The sequence below is a fragment of the Protopterus annectens genome, chromosome 9.part0 (assembly GCF_019279795.1).
Source record: "Protopterus annectens isolate FY-2018-M chromosome 9.part0, PAN1.0, whole genome shotgun sequence".
NCBI lineage: Eukaryota > Metazoa > Chordata > Ceratodontiformes > Protopteridae > Protopterus > Protopterus annectens.
In genome coordinates this window covers 1774877798-1774896895 of record NC_056743.1, presented here as the reverse complement: position 1 = coordinate 1774896895, position 19098 = coordinate 1774877798, and the positions used below count along the sequence as shown (strand labels likewise).

The 19098-nt window shown below is 40.3% G+C and overlaps 1 protein-coding gene and 1 pseudogene across 1 annotated transcript in view; both read right to left on the bottom strand.

Annotated features, from left to right (window-relative positions):
* Positions 1-19098, bottom strand: part of LOC122812252 (TLC domain-containing protein 4-like) — a 1080923-nt gene that overhangs the window by 980884 nt on the left and 80941 nt on the right. The window lies entirely within an intron of this gene.
* The window catches only part of LOC122810781, an 86489-nt pseudogene that overhangs the window by 27028 nt on the left and 40363 nt on the right, over positions 1-19098 (bottom strand).

Below are 19098 nucleotides of genomic sequence, written 5' to 3'. Positions count from 1 at the left end.
ATGTCTAGACAATTCTGATTCTGTATTATAGCTTAGAAAAATACATCCATGGTGGTGCAGCAGTTAGCGTTGTCACCTCACAGCAAGAGGTTCCCTGGATCGATCCTCGGCTGGGGTGCCTTCTGTGTGGAGTCTGCAGGTCCTCCCTGTGGTTGCGTGGGTTTCCTCCGGGTGCTCCGGTTTCCTCACATATCCCAAAGCCATGCTGTAGGTGGATTGGACACTCTAAATTGGACCTAGCCGTGAGTATGTGCATGTGTGTGCCTTCCGTGGAAGGTTGGGCGCTGGGCTGGCAATTCGACACCGTAAAAAACTCCACTGCCAATCATGAGTGAACAGGTGATCCACTGTGGCGACCCCTAACCAGGAAAAGCCGAAAAGAGAAGAAGAATTATAGCTCAGAAAAATAATTTCCCTAGTTACACCAATTTGCTCACCCAGCATCTCTGATGGAGGAATCTTCAAAGTCTGCCAGCTCATTTCACTCCCAGAAAATATGTTCCCAATGACCTCTTTCTTCCCCAACACACCTCCAAGATTTGCTGTCTACCTGGGGAAAATTTCTCTGGAGCCTACTTGGGGTATAAAAATATCTATTTAAACATTTCCAAGCAAAATCCTAAAATTTCAAGATTTTGCTACATATATGGGAGACATAAATATATCCTCCATTGTTTCTTTGGGAATTGCTTATCCAGTCTCTCTTCCCAATCCTTTCTAATCTCCTCTGCTTGATTCTTATAATTATCAAGCAATAGTTTCTATGCTCTACTAATTGTTCCTTTTTTAATGGCAGCTTCTGTTCTAGATTCTACTAAAAGCTCTACCAGTGCTGTTCTATCATTTAGGACCCCCTATTTCTTTCTCTTTGCCTATACTTTGATATCAACCCTTGATAGGGAAGGCAATCTCTAACCTGCAGTCCAAATAAATTCTTGGTGTCTTCCCTTTCTATTACCTTTCCCGCTCTAGTTATTTGCTTCCAATACCTTGGATAGTTTCCTCCAGTAAATTCCAGCCCCCTCTTGCCTACTGTCTGTATCCATAATTGCAGTCATCCCTATCTGCAGAATCTCCTTTTTCCATTACCATGTTGGCTTAGTAGTTAGAATATTTTCTGCTGCTTTATGAATATAATATTCTGTATGATTATTGTTATTCTCCTTAAAGATATGTATCCAAGATCACAATCTCGCCTTGTTTCTTGAGCTTCCTACTATTTCATCATCATCCCTTTCCACTTTGAGTTATAGGTTTCTGCTTGTGCTATGTATGGGAGCCTTAACTGTGTAGCTCTGAAATACCCCTTCAAATCAGGTAATCCCAATCCGCCCTGTTCTCTTGGAAGAATAAGCTTATCCCTTTAGTTCTTGCCATCTTCCCCTCCCCGATAAAATCCTTCAGCTCTTTATTAATTGTTACCCACAACTTCCTCTGGTTAATAAAAATATGCCTGACTTGTATATAAGACTAAAGGGACTAAAAACAATTTAACTGCTTGTATCTTACTATCCATATCCATATAACAGAGCTTCCAATTTCTCAGTTTTTGTATTTTCTTTTGTTTAGTCTCTCCCCACATATCCTTTGCTGCCACACCAGAATCATTTTTAATCCATACTCCTAAATACTTAATTTTATCATGTCCCCATAAATATGGATATTACTAAGCCAATTTGTGTGTGGGTACATAATTTACTGCTATTGCCTTTGTTTTAGCTTGATTATGCATGTCATAGCCCTAAATGACTCCGTGCTTATTCTCCACTTTTCCCTACACTCCTATCCTGACACAAACTTTTCCCTTCTAAAAATCCTATCTAAATACCACTCAACTTGTACCTTTGCTTACTCACCTGCACTTCTCCTCACTGTTTCTCTTCCTGCAATTTCTAACCATCTATACTGCTACTTGCATCCTCTTTTCTCCCTCTGACAGTTACATCTGCACCACAATCTAGATAAGGTATTCAATGAGTACTTAATCTAACTAAATGTGTCAAACGTGTACCTTAAAACTCATGCATGTTAAAAATGTCCTGTAATGGCTCCTATCTGTAATTTGAAATCTGTATGTACATGGGGGCTTTTCCGCCCCAGACCTCCATTGAAAATGGGCTCTTGCTCAGTCAGACACTTAACAAATGTCAAAATAAAAATAAAATAATAATAAATTAATTTTGTATCCCAAAAAGATTTGAAACTGTCTCAAAGTGTTCCACAACACTGTAATGTCCTTTTCTGGCTTTGTCAGGTATAAAATAATATTATCTGCAAATAGAACCAGCTTTTCTTGACTACCATACCAATTATATCCTTGAATTTCTGAGTCCCTTATTTTCTTTGCCAATGGTTCTAAATATAATGCAAATAACAAAGGGGAAAGAGGGCACCTCTGCTTTGTTCTTCTGTTCAAACAGAAACTATCAGAGAGGACCTCATCCACTTTAATTTTCACCTCCAAACTCTTATATATCCTCCTAATTAACCTTATATTTTTATCAGGGAATGCAAATGCTTCCACTGCCCCACTCATACAGTCCAAGCTTGCTCTGTTAAATGCTTTCTCTGTATCAGGACCCACTAGTAACAGTGAACAGTGGTATTTTCTTACATTCTGCTTCAATCTGGATCATCAGTGTTATGTTAATGTTGTCAAATGTAAGCCTCCCCTCAACAAAACCACATCAATCCATATTTATCAATTTTGGCATCCCTTTTTCTCCTAATAGCTTAGTTCCTTTGCCAATTTTCTCCAGTAAATTCCAGCCCCCTCTAGCCTATTATCTGTATCCCTAACCACAGTCATCCCTAGCAGAGAATCTCTTTTCTCCATTCTTGTGCTGGTTTACTTCTTAGAATACTCCCTGCAATTTTATTAATATAATACTCTGCATGATTTTTGTTATTCTCCTTAAGAGTCTGCATCCAAAATCCCAATCTCTCCTTATTTCTTGAGCTTCCCCCCTGTATCATCATCATCATCATTTCTTTCCACTTTGAATGATAGTTTTCTGCTTGTGCTATACATAAGAGCCTTAACTGTGTTGCTCTAAAGTACCCCCTCAAATTGGGCTCTCAGCTGTACAGATTTTTGCCTCATAGTTTTGGTCCATTTTTCATAAAATTGTGGTTTTCTTGCAAATTAGTAGCAAATCATTAAAGATTAAAGTTAGAAAATAATGACAGACATTTGAGTATCAGACTTTATATCCTTCGGAAAATTCATGCTAATGCAAAGCCTGTTATTCTATCAACTTTCTAAGTTTGTAAGAGCAATATTAAAAAATTGTCCCTATTTTTGGGCCTTTGTCCCATTTTTATTATGGCTTTGTTTAGATTTCTTGTTCTAAGAGGTTGAGAGGTAGGAATCCTTCTTCTTCTTTCGGCTTTTCCTGGTTAGGGGTTGCCACAGTGGATCACCCGTCCACTCATGATTGGCAGTAAAGTTTTACAGTGTCGAGTTTCCAGCCTGGCGCCCAACCTTCCACAGAAGGCACACACACGCACGCACTCATGCCTAGGGCCAAGTTAGAGTGTCCAATCCACCTAGAACATGTCTTTGGGATGTGGGAGGAAACCGGAGCACCCGGAGGAAACTCACGCGACCACTGGGAGGACATCCAGACTCCACACAGAAAGCACCCCCAGCTGAGGATCAAACCAGAGAACCTCTTGCTGTGAGGCAGCAATGCTTTCCCTTATTCTACTGGAAGAATCAGCTTGTCCCACCCTTGCTGTCTTCTTTCCCAGAAAAAAAAATCCTTCACCTCTTTTTGAATTGCTATCCACAGCTGCTCCTCTGGTTGATAAAAATATGCCTGACCTTTGTATAAGACTAAAGGGACTAAAAACATTTTAATTGCTTGCATCTTAGTATCCATGTCCATATAACAAAGCTTCCAGTTTCTCAGTTTTTGTAATATGTTCTGTTTATCCTCTTCCCACATACAGTATCCTTAGCTGCCACAACAGTATCATTTATAATCCATACTCCTAAACACTTAATTTTACCATGTCTTGATAAATATGGATATAGTTGGACCAATTTGTGTGTGGGTACATAATTTACCACTATTGCGTTTGTTTTAGCTTCATTAATTTTGTATCCCGAGAAGATCTGAAACTGTCTTAAAATGTTCCACAACACTGTAATGCCCCTTTCTGGTTTTGTCATGTTTAAAATAATATCATTTGCAAAGACAGACAGCTTTTTCTGACTACCATACCAATTATATCCTTGAATTTCCGAGTCCCTTATTTTCTTTGCCAATGCTTCTAAATATAATGCAAACAACAAAGGGGAAAGTGGACAACCCTGCCTGGTTCCTCTACTCAAGCAGAAGTTATCAGAGAGGATCCCACCCACTTTCATGTTCACCTCTGATCCCTGATATGTACTCCTGGTTAACCTTATAATTGTATCAGGAAAAACAAATAGCTCCATTGCCCTGCTCATGAAGTCTGCCAAATGTTTTCTCTGCATCAAGACCCACCAACAGCAGTGGTATTTTCTTACATTCTGCTTCTCTCTTGACCATCAGTGTTCTGTTATCCACAAAACCACCAACACTTTTGGCATTACCTTTGCCATTATAGACATAAACACTTCATAATCATGGTTTAGTACAGAAATGGGCCTGTATGAAGCTGTATCCAATAGATCTTTAATCTCTTTATGTATTACACCTGCCACCACTTTCTTTCAGGATGTTAAACAAAACATTCCAGATAGTTATCAGTTTTTTTCCCTCCTAGCTTCCAAACCTCCACAGGAATACCATCTATTTCTGGGGACTTTCCTTTTTTCCTGTAGATTGGTTATACATCACCATTTTTATCTCATCTCCTCCTATCCTAACTGTTAGTAATACAGGCTCATCTACCTCCAACCTTGGCATACTTAATTTTTCCATAAACATTTCCATTTGTACCCTTTTTTTGATTTTCATATTTCTCTGCTGTATACAGACTTTTACAGAATTTCCAAAATATTTATAATAACTCTACAGGATTTCATTACCTTTCTTGTTATAGGATCCCTAGGCTTGTCTATAGCCCTTTCTACTTTCTGTTGCTTGAGCCATTATACTAAAAGCTTTTGTGCTCTAGAGTTATTATCAAAAGACAGTTGCATAATAGTAATCTTTCTGAAGTCATGCATATTATCAAGGTAATCCCTTATTTTCTGTTTAGCATTCTGCAGTTGCTCATCTTCTTGTTCTGCGAGACTCCCCCTATTCTGCAATACTTTAAAATTTGCCAGTCCCTCTAGTTAATTCTTGTTATTTCTTAACCATATCTCCCTTTCTTTTATTTCCACCATATTTTAAACTCCATTTTAATTTTATCCCAATCCCTAGCTATATTTTCAGAAGTAATTTCTATCCTCTCCAATAGCTCCTGAATAATTCCACTACCCATTCCTTAAATTCCTGTCTTTTCAACAAATAGGAGGGAATGTGCCAGTGTTGCATTTTTATTTTAGTTATTATTGGTGCATGATCTAAAATAGTTATTGGGTGCATATCAAGACCTTCAATTAAATGTACATGCTCATGTGAAAAGTAAATTCTGTAGCCCCATTTTGTATCTTGGGGAATAATATGTAAATTCACTCCAAACTCCTACTACTGAATTCACATCTTCCATGTCAAATATTTTAAAAAATTTCTTCAAAAGTCTACTTTCCCCTCCGGACTCCACAGACACATCTTCACTGCTGAAAATCAAATTCCAGTAATCACCTATAAGTAATATTCCTTGCCAAAAGCTGATTATTTCCACCAGAATTTTCTTAAGCTGCATTATAACAGTTTTAGGTGGAATATAAATACATGCCAATGCAATCCTCCTCCCTTACCAGTAGCCCCTTAGTACTACAAATTTAACATTATTATCTTTTTTATCCTCTTCTGTCACTATTGGAGCTTCTCTTGCAATTAATATAAGTACTCCTCTTTTCCTTTGTTTCAGGTATTCTGCTGAATAACCATCCTGAAAACCTTTCTTTATCAAATTCACATGTTCAGTTCTTTCCAAGTATGTCTCCTATAGCATAGATATTTGCACTCTACTTTCTTAATATTGTTCACTACTATTTCTATTTTATATTTATCTGAGACCACTGACATTTAAAGACATTACAGAAAGCATCATTGTATTACAAATTATTATTCCCACCTTTTATGTACAACAGTTGTTTTGTTAAATGTTTAGTTCCAGCTTTTATTTTGCATGCATACACTGTTTGGTAGGTTGATCTTTTATACAGTTGTTGCCAGTCATATCCATGTGAGTGTATGTCACATCTTACCAAACTTTTTTTATTTACTGAAAGCTCTCAAAACACACACACACACACACACACACACACACACACACACACACACACACACAATACCCCCCAAAACCTATTAACTTAATACTAACACACAAAAACTATGTACCTCTTCAAATATTGAAGTTTTACCAACCTAATAGGAACAAATGTCCCAAACTGGCATCCACACTCATAGACTTGACTTAAGGTAAAAGAAAGGTTATTATCCATGCTATGACACATGGTGCAGCCTATACTTCTATTAAGTGGTGTATGGTTTCATCTTATCTTTATAACTCTACCAGTTGGGAAAATATCTGAATGCTTTCAGAGAACATTATATACTAGCCAGTTTCTCTTTATCATACTGTCTCCATGGAGACATGAAGACCACATACAGGATTGCTACTAGGCATACATTTATTTGCCAGAAAGAAAGTCTTATAATATTTGTGATGTCCCACACTGGAAACCTCACTACTGACACTGCAGAGGGATGTGCATTGAAATACAAATGGATACACTCAGTATTTCCAGATGCAGACCTCTCCACATCAAGCACAATTTCCCTTAAGAGCATGCAGGGCACAAACTCAGCCTTGGCACTGGGTGTCTCTATTTGCCTATCTCCAGGTCCCCAATAAGGCTGCCCACTGGCACTGTGAAACCAGTGCTTCTTGTCCATGCCCCAAGAAGGTGACACACACACTCTCTGAGGTTTAATTTTCACAGAAACACACACACACACACACACACACACACACACACACACACACACACACACACACACACACACACACACACACACCTGGGAAAGGCTGGCACAGGCTACCCACTCTACCAACTTTGCCCAGACTGCAAGGTAGCTTCACTGCCACCAGTCAGTTACTACAAGGCTCCTAAAAGGGTATTCAGTTATGCTGAGTGAAGGTAATATTAATACAAATGGTAATGTTGACCCAACAGCAAGTCTTTCAGGAGTGGCCAGAGTTATCACCAAATAAATATGTGCAAATACTCTCAAAGCTTAAATATTTCCTAAAAAGAACCAGCCACAATGAAAAGTTTAAATACATTTAATAATAAGTAATAAATGAACAAGAAAATACTAAATACATATTTACAGTAAACTACAGAGTTTAAACAACAGGAAATATTGAAAATAACATTGATGGACAGACTCATATAAATAAAGAAAAACAATCTCTAAACTAAGCTTCACTATATTCCTGACTGAATCTAGGAGAATTACTATTCTCTAATGACTTACTTCAAAGAGCAAGGCAGAATGAAATACATGAGCAGTTTTTCTGGTCAGGTACCCCCAAAACAAAATACTCAATACTCAGAGATTACTTCCTGTAAAATATAACATCCAAGATGGCTTGCAGAATGACCCTACCTGGTCACCTGACTGTAGGTTCTCACAGTCTTCTCCACTGAAGCTGAGACAGGAATTTAGCATAGACGGCTACAATATACATCTAAATGTTTATGGCAGTGACTGGGTCTTCCCCTCTTTTTAGTAATGAATATAGGCTTATTTCAGAACCACCGTCTCCAGTCCTCTTCAGTGCTGAGGGATGCTGGTTTAATGTTTTAACAGCTCATTTACATTTTTCTTATTTTTCTTAAAGTAAGCTAACTGGTTAACCTCTGCTGTCCCAGTATCCTGTGTTAAAACATATACATTTAATACAGTTACAATAATGCATGAACATTTATTTTCATTCCAGCAGGGTGCACTGTTCATACATTTTAATACAAGCAAACCTCACAAATACATTTTCAGCACAAGCATCTGTACAAATCAGTTTAATATACAAATGACATGTAATTATTTACAAAATTCTGGCTAGCTGTGCTGGCACAAATCATACATCCACTGCCCTACTTCTCCTGGCATGGCTGGCAGTAATCTCCCCCCACTTGAAAACTCAAGCTAGTTTTTCAAGTAACCATTGAAAAATATGGCTTGAAATAAATTTACCCCATTCCCTGTCTTGACAGCTCATTTGTGTTGGCATTGCTCACTCCACTACAGTGTTGTACTGGCATGTCATAAGCCTGCAGTCTTAAGCTCCACCTTAATAATTTGGTATTTTGCTGGCTGGATCTATGTAGCCAGCATCTACATTAGACCACCAAATGCTTAAAAAAGTGAACGATGATTAATCGACCCTGTGTAAGCAAAAGCATACAATGTCGAACTGTCAGAACAGTGATTTTTTTCCAAGGGAAAAAAAATCACTGTTCCAACAAAAAATAAAAATAAAAAATAAAACACTTAAAACATTACATTAGGTGGGGAGATTCGCCCTCCTCACCCCCCTACTTAAATATACCAACTCAGAGACCGCACTACAGTGACAGAAACGGCAAAGTAACAAAGCAGCCAAGCAAATTCTTTCCCAGGGAAAGAATTTGCTTAAAAGCCAGTTTAATACGTTGCCATTTCAGTCTTTTCAGTTCGACCAAGACACATTCGAAAGAAAGCATCTTCGGACTTCTAATAGGGAACTATGTAGCCATGTTAAGGGACTGTAGTCTGTAACTACAGTGAATTTCCTTCCATACAGATAAGGCTGAAGTTTCTGCAGTGCCCATACTATGGCTAAACATTTATTTTCCACAGTTGCATAACATTCCTCCCTGGGTTGGAGTCTATGGCCAAGGAAGCCTGGTTAAGTACAGCCCCACCCTATGGTTTGAAGCATCCATCTGCACAACAAATTATTTGCTGTAATCTGGACTGGCTAACACAGGGGGTCCTCCCAAAGCTCATTTAAGCTTCTAGAATGCCTGTTCACATGCTGAAGTCCACAATACCTTATCTGGCCTGTTTTTCTTTGTCAAGACTGTGAGGGGAGAAGCTAATGTACTATAACTGGGGACAAAGTTTCTATAGTTCCCCATGGTCCCTAAGAATTCCCTCACCTGCTTTTTGGTAACAGGGGCAGGCCAATGCCTTAATGGCTTCCACTTTGGCAGGTTCTGGACTAATCTTACCACTCCCCACCCTATGTCCTAGGAAGAAGACCTCTGCCATACCCACTTGACACTTACTAGGCTTAAGGGTCAACCCTTCCCTTTTGCAGTTTGCCCAGCACCTCCCTGACATGCTGAAAGTGTACTTGTAGATGGCAATATCATCCAGATAAGTAAGGGCATAATCTCCTGCTAGGATACAATTTTCTAGCCTCTGAAATGTCACTGGGGCATTTTTCACCCCAATGGGCTTCTTCCTGAACTCATACAAGCAGAAAGGAGTCACAAAGGCTGACCCCTGTCTAGAGTTGGGAGTCAAGGGCACCTGCCAGTAGCCCTTGGTCAGATCAACAGTGGTCAGATCCTTATCCCCACACAGCTTCTCTAAGGCTTCATCTGTCCTAAGGCATGGGGTACATATCTGACTCTGTGTAACTATTTAGTCTTCTGTAGCTCACACAGTACCTGGTGCTGCCATCCTTTTTTGATACCAGCACCACTGGGGAGGCCCAGGGACTGCTGCACTCCTGGATTACCCCCAGTTCCAACATCTCCTGTATCTCCTCCCTCAGTCTGCCTGATTTGCACAGGTACCCTGTAAGGGGCCTGCTTGATAGGTCTTTGGGGCCTGAACATTTTCCCAAAGTCCTGTAACACTTGCTCGGATTTCTCGAACCAAGGTAGGGGATAGCCACTGGGACACTGCTACCCCTTCCACTGAGGTGTCAGTCTAAGACTCACTGATGAGATCAGTCACCAGATCCCTTTCAGGCTCCTCCTGCCATCCACTGCAAATACTCTGCACAAGGGCCTCCCTATCATGGTAAGGTTTCATCATGTTAACATGGTACAGTTTGTGCCCCTGCCTCCTGCCTAGCAATTCTACTATGTAGTTAACATTACTGACCTTCCTTACCACCTTGTAGGGTCCCTTTCAAGCTGCCTGTAGATTGTTGTGTCTGACAGGAATGAGAACCATCCCCTGCTGTCCCACAGCATATTGTCTGGCTTGAGCATGCCTGTCATACCAGACCATTTTCTGCTGTTGGGCTCCTGCCAGGTTATCCTGTGCCAAGCCCATGTGTTCTCTAAGCCTTGCCCTGATGTTTAGGACATATGCCACAATAGACTCCTTGTGGGATTCACATTCACCCTCCCACTCATCACAAATCAATCAATCTAAAGTTCCGCTTACCCTATACCAATACAGCAACTCAAAGGGTGAAAAGCATGTGGATTCTTGGGATACCTCTCTGTAAGGAAACAATAGATTGGGCAAATATTTGTCCCATTCTCTCTTAAACTGGTCTACAAGTGCCCATAACATGGTCTTTAGTGTAAGAGTTTAACCTCTCCACAAAACCATTTGTGTGGGGATGGTAGGGGGTTGTCTTTAGGTGCTTCACCCCACAGTGCTCCCACAGACAAGCCAGCAGGTCTGACATGAAATTGGCACATCTGTCAGTCAGTATTTCTTTTGGGAAACCTATCCTGCTGAAAGTCTCTAGCAAAGCATTTGCCACCTTCTCTGCCTCAATGGAGGACAGAGCAATTGGCTCAGGATATCTAGTAGTATAATCTACTATCACTAAGATATACTTCTTCCCTGTGGAACTTGGGGTACTCAGAGGCCCCACAATATCCATAGCTACCCTCTGAAACAGTTCCTCAGTCACAGATAAAGGCATCAAAGGAGCGTTGACCTTGTTTCCTGCCTTGCCTACTTTTTACCACTGCTCTCAGGTCCTGTAGTACCCTGTTACATCCCTGGAAAGCCCGGGCCAATAAAAGACTTGCATAATATATCTCTTGGTATGCTTTATGGCTGTATGACCTGCAAAAGGATCTTCATGGGCTATGGCTAGAAGTGCCAGAAGGTAGCCTCTGGGCACTACCAACTGCTGTATTACCTCAACTTCTAGCCCTCCCTCAGGGGTCAACTCTCTAGATAGTAATCCATTGTTCCAGTATACAGACTCCCCTTTTACTTGATAATCAGGTGCCTCCCTACCTACCTCCCTCAAGCCTTGTAATGTAGAGTTTGAGAGCTGAACCTGTCTCAACTCTATCTTTGTGACTTTTCTCAGCTCCCCTTCCACAATAAGTCTGGTATCTTCTGACAGCGGTGCCTCACTGTCAGCCTGGGTACTATCACTCACCTCTGCCCTTACAGTCACCCTGTCCAAGGGAACATCAGTATCTAGTAGCAGCCGTGGCTCATCTTCAAGCTTACTGCTACAGGGTAGCTCCCTCCTGAATGAACCACATCACCAGTCCTGGATTCATGAATGCGGTCTGTCTGGGTATCCCCCAGGTTACCTGACCAACATGGCTGTCTCCAAGCCTGACTGCATGTCACTGCATGCACACAAGGTACTACATTATCAAAATCATTCTCTATCAAGACATCTGCAGGGATATCCTCAACCACACCTACTTGCTTGTTTCTTTTTCCATCCTCCCAGTCAAGGTAAGCCCTGGCCAAAAGCATTTGAAATGCAATCCCTCCTAAAGCTCTGACTGAAGTAGACTTCCCAAGCAAATACTGCTTCTCTTTAACCACTGTAGGCTTCACAATGGTTATATCAGAGGCTGTCTCTTTCCCTGCAGTGGCCTGTTTTCCATCCACCACGATAGGATACAAACTCTGGTGGTAGTCTGATACCTCTGTTGTCTCCAAACAACGTATTGCCACTGGCATTCTGTTATTCCCACTTGCTGGCTCCCCCACCATTTGTTCCCCACCTTCATCCATGGACATCTATATGATACATGGCCCCAGTGGTTACATTTAAAACATGTAACCCTTGATCCTGGCAGTGTAATTGAAGCAGTGGCTTCCCCTGTTACTGGCAGACTCTGTTGGAGTGGTTTAGGCTGCCCACCATGGGTTCCCTTATATTCATGTGCAGCACTGGGTATCCATTTCCTGTGCAGTGATGCCCTGTTTGCTAAGTAGAGATACTCTTTTTCTCCAGCTCATCTGCAGAGTTGCATTCCCTGTCTGCCAACCAGATTCTCATGTTCTCAGGCAAAAAATCTGCCAGCCCTTGAAAAGTGGTGACCCGACACCTACTCACTCACATGTGAAAATAAGTGCTTAACGCAGCAATATAATGACACACACTTTCTGCCTTGCATCTATGCTCACATAACTTTTTTTCTGTAAGCTTCAGGTGTTAACGTAAAACATTCCAATAAACATTTAACTACATCATAGTTTAAGAAATCAGTATCAGACAATTTAGAAACAGCAGTTAGAGCTTTACCATGGAGTAAGGGGGTCAGAAACCATACCCAGAGCCTTTGGTCAACATTATACTGTTAACATAACCCCTATAGTGCCTTTTTTAGGCAAAGTTCAAAGGACAAAACCACCACCATAACAGGTACAAGCATGCAAAATCTGAAGGTAATGCTACTCAATGCTAGAAGTCTAAACCTCAAAATGCACTCTCTCAAGGCACTCCTAAAAATGGAGAATATCGAAATCTGTGCAGTAACTGAGACCTGGTTCAAGGCTCCAGAGAGCACCCCTGCAATACCAGGCTACAACTCTTACCACACTTTTTGGCCACCAAACCAGGACAGAAACACTAAAGGTGGAGGAGTGTCCATATTCACCAAGGATATTCACACCACAAGGTTAGCTGCCCAACACAATGCATCTGAAATTCTCCAGGTGCAACTAACACTAGGTAAGACTGCAATCCAAATTGTAGCTTGCTACAAATCCCCTGCCATGCCCCAAGATTCTCACTACATCTTTCTAAACATACTGGAAAATATTAAGATACAACCAAACACCCTAATACTGGGTGATTTCAACTACCCTGCCATTAACTGGGAAAACTACTCGTGTACCAACACCTTTGCCCAACGGTCTTGGAATTCATAAATTCCAATGCCCTGGATCCCCTAATCCATAGTCCCATCAGGGGTTCCAATATCCTAGACCTGGACATTACCAACATGGGAAATTGATGCTCCACACCTATGGTCACCCCTCATTGGTCAAATCTGACCATAAGCTAATCACCCTTGACATCCACATCCCTTCCCCACCCCACAGTAAGGAAACTTCTCCAAAGCCAACTTCATGCTACTCAGGTCAGGTCAGAAGTGACAAACTTCATGACACCCATGCAGACAGGAACTGAAAGTTCGACTGCTGAATCCTACACTAAGGCACTCTATGGGCACATCCACTCGTGCATGAATTGTGCCATCCCAAATAGAACCAAGATGCTCTCCTCCAAAAAAAGGAAACCAATCTGGTGGTCCCCTGCCATAAACAAACTTTACAACAAGAAGCTGCTAGTGTTGCCAATAACTAGTCCCCAAAAATACGTAAAATAGTATTTATTGAAAAAACACAGAAAATTCATTAAAGGATAAGTGCTTTCATCACAATGACTTCATCAGAACGAAAGCGTTTATCCTTTAATGAATTTTCTGTGTTTTTTTTCAATAAATACTGTTTTACGTATTTTTGGGGACTAGTTATTGGCAACACTAGCAGCTTCTTGTTTTATGGTCATTGCGCTGCTTTTGGCACCATCTACTTTTTTTCTAAACTTTACAACAAAAGGAAGAAACTGTTGCAGAAAAGAGGAAAATCCCTGGATGCAAAAAACTCCCTTGCCAGCCTCAGTAAGAAGCTGAGATTCCTCATAAAATCCTCCAAAGCTAGTTATGAAAATAAAATTGCCAAAGATTCCAAAGACAACCAAAAGGCATTCTATAGATATGTCAAGAATCTAAATGGCAATCCTCATATCTGCTCTGAGCTACAACAGAATGGCATTAAATATACTGATCCCAAGGATATTGCCAATATCCTGGCAGATTGATTCAGTGCCAACTTCACCCGCCTCTCACCCCCTAAAGGGCCCATCTCAATACAGAAACATTGCCAAATTCCGGTAATAACAGCCACACAGGTAAAAACCGCACACTCCAAAGCTAAGAATACAGCATCCATGGGACCAGACGACATCCCTGGCTGTGTACTACATGAACTACAAAATGAACTGGCACCTCACCGAAGTATCATGTTTAATCATAGCCTCAGCTCAGGCTTCGTGTCCACTGAGTGGCGCACAGCTACAGTTATCCCACTCCACAAGGCTCCCCACTGGCACTATGAAACCAGTGTTTCATGTCCCTGCCAAAAGTAGCTGACATATACACTCTCTGAGATTTAATTTTCACATACACACACACACACACACACACACACACACACACACACACACACACACACACACACACACACACACACACCTGGGAAAAGCTGGACAGATTACCTACTCTACCAACTTTGTCCAGACTATAAGGTAGACTCACTGCCACCAGTCAGTTACTATAAGGCTCCTAAAAGGGTATCCAATTATGCTGAGTCAAGTTAATATTAATACATTTGGTAATGTTGACCAAACAACAAGGCTTTCAGGAGTGGCCAGAGCTATCACCAAATACATATGTGCAAATACTCTCAAAGCTTAAATATGTTCTAAAAACAACCAGCCACAATGAAAATTTTAAATATATTTAATAATAAATAATAAAATAACAAGAGAATACTAAATATACATTTACAGTAAACCACATAGTTCAAATCACAGGAAATATTGAAAATAACATTATTGGACACACTCATACAAATAAAGAAAACACAATCAATCTTTAAGCTACGCTTCACTATATTCCTAATTGAATCTAGGATAAATACTGTTCCCTAATGACTTACTTGATAGAGCAAGGCACAATGAAATATGTGAGCAGTCTTTCTAGTCAGATCCCCCAAAACAGAATACTCAATAATCAGAGATTACTCCCTGTAAAATATAATATCCAGGATAGCTTGCAGAATGACCTCATCTGGTCACATGACTCTAGGTTCTCACAGTATCCCTCTTTGAAGCTGAGACAGGAATTTAGCATAGATGACGACAATACAGATCTAAATGTTTATGGCAGTCCCTGGGGCTTTCCCTCTTTTTACTGAGCTAATGAGCAAAGACTTCTTCAGGCCCACTGTCTCCAGTCCTATTATTTGAATTATGAGGTGCTGTTTGAATGGTTTAACAGATTATTTACATTTCCTTTATTTTTCTTAAAGTAAGCTAGCTTCTTAACCTCTGTTGTCCCAGTATCTTTTCTTAAAATATATATATTTAATTCAGTTACAATAATACATGTACATTTCTTTTCATTCTAGCAGGGTGCACTGTTGATGCACTTTAATACAAGCAAACCTCACAAATACATTTTCAGCACAAGCATCTGTACAAATCAGTTTGATATACAGATAACAAATAATTATTTACAAAATTACAGCTAGATGTGCTGACACAAATCATACATCCACTGCCATACTTCTCCTGGCATAGCTGGCAGTACTTCATATTGTCACAATATTCAATATTCTTTTTCATTTGCTTGCTTTCTATTAAACCTTGTTACTAGATCAAGCTAACAGCCTTAATCCAGTCATTCCCCCATGCAATAATGAGAAAAAGCACATTCATTTTTCTTTTGTCATGCTCTTTTAACCAGATATTTTTACATTGCAGTGCCTACATTTTTTAAACCAAACAAGTAGAAAGAGAGAAGAAGGGAGAAAGAGAAGAAACAATATGAGCACCTGTTTACAACAGTTTCCCCATTACACTTAAAAACAACTGAGAAAACTTACTTTATAGCATACAAAGAAAATCATGTACCATAAAAATAGTACTGTTAAGAAAAACATTTGTTTTACATACAGTTAATATTATCTCTCCTCTTCTACTCCTTTCTACTCCCCTAAGTATTTTCTCTCTCCTCTTCTACTCCTTTCTACTCCCCTAAGTATTTTTATAAACATTAATGACATGAAGTAGGGCATATACTTTAGAGTCCCCCATAAGTCCAACAAAGTCCAACATTTCCAAATTATCTTGTTCTCTCATATTTCACAAATATAATTATTATTTTGTAATCCCACATTTGTCAGTTTCCAAGTTACTGGTTTTCTTCCTGCTCATTTCCATCTCCAAATCCTGTCTGCTTCATTTCCAGCATACTCTTGATTCTTCCAGTCAATTATTGTTCCCCTTCCTCCTCTCCAGCATTTTACATTGAAACATTGGAAAAGGTTTCAATGGCACAGTCTCTCTGTGGTCTTTCTTACCAGAACAGGAAGAAGCAGAATCTCCTTCTGTTTCATAGCTCACTTTTTTGGATAAACTTTTGTATTTCCTTCTTAGCATGTACTTCATCAAAAAATGATTTTGTCCTTCCAGGGAAGAATATTTTGAAGATAGCTGAGTACAGCAGTTTGAATTTCATGCCTGCTTCTCGGCATTCCCTGAACAGTGAAATAATTTTTCTCCTCTTCTGCCTGGTGTACAATGAGTAATCAACCATTCTTCACAAACTGCTGTCTCCCACTTTTAGTACTTTGTCCTTTTGCCACAGTTTTGTCATAATCAACCCCTTCTGCTAGTAGGATTGCATCATTAATATTAAAGGTCTACGTTCTTTCTCTTATCCAGGTTTGGAGCATATACACAATGTGCCCTCTCGATTAACAACTCCTGCTGTGGAATATCAGTCCAGTTGCTTATTTGTGTTTTTATAAAATTAATACAGACACATCTCTTCTTGAGCATTTTCATATTCAGCCAGCCTTTTCTTCGTTTCTACCTCAGATTTTTACAGTTTTATCACCTCATCTGAATATCTGTTTAAAGCTTCTTCCATTTTTTTTTTTACAGCCTTTTGTGTTTGACTGTATATACTCCATCAGTGTTTTGTTTATGTTAATCAGGTCTGTCTGCAGTTGTGTTAGACTTTCCTCTAGGTTACTGGAAGACATGTCTGGAGCTTACACTGCGTTTTGCTGAACAGCTGCAGTACTTTTCCCAGTCAGTGTTTTATCCTCACCTTTTCTAGCTGATTTTCTTTCAGGTCCTCTGTATTTCTTTTTTCCTTGTCATCCAGGCAGTGCATTTACTAACCAGTTACCGAAATTCACCCAGAAACGCAAAAGTCCACTGGCTTTCTCTGCTGATTTTCTGTTTTCACACTGGGACAGCTAGAATTAAGCTGTTATTCAATGTGCATTCATGTTGAAAGTCCCACACACAACTCCATTCTTATGTGAATTTGAGGTAGAAACACTCAGCATGTTTTAGGGAAGTGGGAAGAAATCCAAAGAGACCCAAACAGAACATGCAAACTCCATACAGGCATTGCCCAGAGGTCAAGATCGAACCTTGCACCATATGCATAGAAGCCAAAGAAATTAGGCATTCTGCTATCTAGTCCTCTGTCCCTCATACAATTTTTGATTTTTTGGTAAGTCACTGAGGACTTGTGTCAGTCAGTTATGCCACAGATCAGAATTTCACAGAAACATAAAGACAAACCAAGCTGGAGATGTTTTCTCCATCGTCTGTCTTGCACTGCACTGATGTACTGCACATGTATGGGAGACATAACTCCTGTATGCATGTGAAGTACATTAGGACACTGGAGAAAGGTAGAAGAAGACTAAAGTACCATCATACAAAGACATTATTTAAGAAAGGTAAACAATTTCTTTATTAAATAATGTCACTTTATCACAGCAATAACCCACTGCTGGATGTGGGTATCACAGGTTTTACCCATGGATGGCTTGGTTTGATCACTCGGGCTTCACCTTCATGATCAAACCACGCCAACTGTGGGTAAATCCTGTGATAACCTACCCGGTCATGGATTCTTCAAAAAAACAATATAATGAGTAAAAATAGTCACAGCATACTTCAGACATTGACAAAGTGAGACGCACACAAGGCAGTATATTAAAATATGCACATTTGACACAGTGCAGACATGACTACAACACCACAAATCCCCACTGTCAGCGGTCAGTTATCAGTTAGGTTCATAGGTTGGTACTAGGCTATCTGCCCAAAGGCATTTATAAGCCTAGCCAGAATGTGTTGGCCTTCGCTGCCCCCTTAGAGTAGTTCCCTGTGCCTCTGTCCAGCAGAGCCACTGAAGTGGTCCCAGAGGTAAACTTTCTGTTTCCCATCCACTCGTCAAGGTTTCTTTTGAAGAGCGTTAGCGAGGAGCTCTGCCTAATGTAGATTGGGATCTTGTTCCAAAGCATGGGAAGTCTCTGGGACAGGAAACTATCCCTCCAGCACATCCTAGTTATTGTTGTGGTGAGGTTTAGATCCCTAGAGTATGTGGCTTGAGGGGATAAGGTTTTCTTTAGGTGGAGCATGTCCATCAATTCTGGGTTGGACATGGCCTTGTATGTCAGGCAGAGATCACCTCTGAGTAGGCGGTATGCAACAGAGTACAACTGGAGTTTCTTCAGCTGAGCTGCATAGAGCATCTGTTTGAGGCCAGTGATCCTCTTGGTGAGGTACTTCTGTGGTCTTTCCAGCTGTTGCAGGCGTCTTGTAAGGTACATCCCAAATGGGGCATTGTACTCTATGATGGGTCTGATGAGTGATGAGTAGAGGGGCACAATGACCTCTTTTGATCTGGATGCAAACCCTTTTGTGATTAGGTGGGCCATGTAGAAGGATTTTCTAACCACTTTGGCAATGTGATTATCAAAGGTGAGATTACTATCTACTTGGGTCCCCAGATCCCTTATTACGTCTTCTGTATTTAGGGGACTACCACCTATGTGGTAGTTTGTGGGTACTTTGTTTTTTCCAAAGGGGATGACTATGCAATTTTTGGCATTTAGCTTGAGGCCATGATTTTGACACCAGGTATCTGTCTCAGTGAGACTC